Here is a 2,409-nt window from a genome sequence, read left to right on the forward strand (position 1 = left end):
TCTGGGAGTAGTCTCTTTTTATCAGTGTTACTCTGGGGAACACAACAGCTCCTGGGTAATACCAGTCATTGGGAGATCAACCAAACTGCTAATTCTCTACCCCAAGGAAGTTGTCTAATTAACGTAAAAATCTCCAATGTAACACCTTCCATCATCCTAAGGTTATTAAAAAAAAAGAAAGATAGCTTGCTTGCTTTTATTTATTGATTTATTGAGGGAGAGCAAGTTTATTAGCATCAAAGGGTGCCGTTTTTCCCCACCCCATCCAAGCCTCCAGGTCTGAGGTCCTTGGTCATTTGGTAGGTTCAACCTGGAGGCCACTGCAGCTGTCGGCCCCCAAGTACGTGAATGTGCAGGTGATACACAGATTGTGCGCCCAGCTTCCCATCGTTGATCACAAGTCGGTAGCCATCTCCCAGACCCCCAGCCTTTGCTGTCTTCTTGGCCACAAGGAGAAGGTGTCCTAGAAGCTTCTGGTCTTCTTCCTCAGCCTGGCTAATGCAAGGAATGGGCTTCTTGGGAATGACCAGAAAGTGCACAGGAGCCTGAGGGACCACATCACGGAATACGAGACACTGCTGGTCCTCATACAGAACGTCAGCTGGGAGGCTTCGATCCAGGATCTAGGAGGAGATGGTTGGAGCTGCTCCCCGAGGAGCTGCCTTCTGGGCCTTGGCCACTTCATTCCCATCAGTCACACCTGCAGCTCCTCGGACCCTGTGTCGACCTCGGTGCCTGGGCCTGTGTAGGCCGTCGTCCATCCCTGGTTCGTTTCTCCTACGGCGAGGCTTTAAGAGAGGCTGCCGCGACCACCAGTCCGACCTCACCGCACAGCCCTGGAGCCTGAGCCTCGGGATGGTCAACGTTCCCAGCAGGGCTGCGCACGCCGTGGGGAGCCGGGGAGGAGCGCGGCCCCCCGCCTTGGAGGGCGTCAGAACCGCGGGACCCCTTCCTCGCCCCACGGCCACCTCTCACCTGCGCCGCCCGCGCCCCCGCCACCGCCTCTGCCCGGCGCACCCCGCAGAGCCCAGCGGCGCCGCCGCCATCTTTCCCTCGGCCGCGCCAGGATCGCTTCTAAATTTCAAAATATCTTAATAAGAAAGTTTTTTAAATTAATAATAAAGGTGGTACAGGCAGCAAGGAAACTAACATAGGAATGAAATTTTATTTATGCAGAATTCACTTATTAAGTATACACTTTGTAGTCTGTGTTCTAGACAGGAACACAGGTTAATATGCTTGATCTTTTTTCTATTCTCTTTGTATGTACTTTTTGCAGCCACCTCTGTCACCAGGGCTGTGCCACCATAGAATAACGTGTATGTTCTTGGCCTGACTAAATGAGGCACAGCTGACACGTAGGTTAAGAAGGAAACAGTGGAAACGTGAGCAGAAGCAGCACACAATTTTGCCTGTTAAAAAATCTTGTAATAACCTATCAATGAAAAGAATCTGAAGAAGAATATATATATGTATGTATAACTGAATCACTTTGCTGTACACTTGAAACTAACACATTGTACGTTAACTATACTTCAATTGAAAAAAAAACCTTAAAACAAGAGTCACAGACATCTAAAAAATATATTATTTAAAGAAGACAAAAACTAAAGTGGTTATAGATTTTGAAAAGGGCAGAGGAGAGAAACAGTTAAAGGAACCGAGATTGGCCCCTCAGGGTGGCTCAGTAATATATGGAGTGTTATTAGATCAAAGTTCTCTATCTCTGAGGAGAAAACAACCAAAAATTGGCTTTAAGTCAGTCCAGAAAGATGTCAGCTTAGTTTTTAGGATGAATTCTTGGTGCCTAAGTTGATACGTATCATATTAGGTTACAAAGAGAAGTCTTGTAATCTCGCTCCCAGGAGATGCATGGATATGAGACAGGAAAGCCCCAGTAACATGCATGACCATGTCGAGTGGCTGATTCACCCAGAGCCAGGGGGACACACTAGAAGACTTCCTGGGGTTCTTGCAGGCTCAGGATTTTCTAATAATTCAACAAACATGAGGCTGTCGAAGCAACTGCTCTGCCCCGCGTTCAGCAATTTTGGCAAATCCCAAATACTTTTTCTTCATACAAATGAGGTTAACAGCAAGAACAGATTTTAATTTTACAAGGACGTTTTACAACCAATCAGCACCTCACCGAGTGGAATACATACCTGCTTCTTTCTTAATGTAGTAAATGGCTGGACATAGTTTACCATACAGCCAGAGCTCAGTGCCATTAAAAGAACTGGTGGAAAAAAGTACCATGTATGGAGCAACCATGTAGGTAGTCAGCACTTTAGAAAGAGAGTTAGTGGCCCTAGTGTTCCCAGGGGAGTTTCACTGGATTCTTTTAACCAAAGTCAATCTGCCACGTTGAGGAAACACAGGGTCAGCCTTAATGCTTTTGGTCCCAAG

The 2,409-nt window shown here is 46.9% G+C and overlaps 1 pseudogene across 1 annotated transcript; it reads right to left on the reverse strand.

Moving 5' to 3' along the window:
• Nucleotides 1-305: 305 nt before the first annotated feature.
• Nucleotides 306-1,914, reverse strand: LOC307062989 (adenosine 5'-monophosphoramidase HINT2-like; annotated as a pseudogene). The gene is made up of 3 exons: nucleotides 1,837-1,914; nucleotides 969-1,074; nucleotides 306-709 (listed from the first exon to the last, which is right to left on the reverse strand). The product of its transcript is annotated as an adenosine 5'-monophosphoramidase HINT2-like (transcript).
• Between the last annotated feature and the right edge of the window lie 495 nt (nucleotides 1,915-2,409).

Source organism: Hyperoodon ampullatus (assembly GCF_949752795.1).
Source record: "Hyperoodon ampullatus genome assembly, chromosome: 14".
Taxonomy (NCBI): Eukaryota; Metazoa; Chordata; class Mammalia; order Artiodactyla; family Ziphiidae; genus Hyperoodon; species Hyperoodon ampullatus.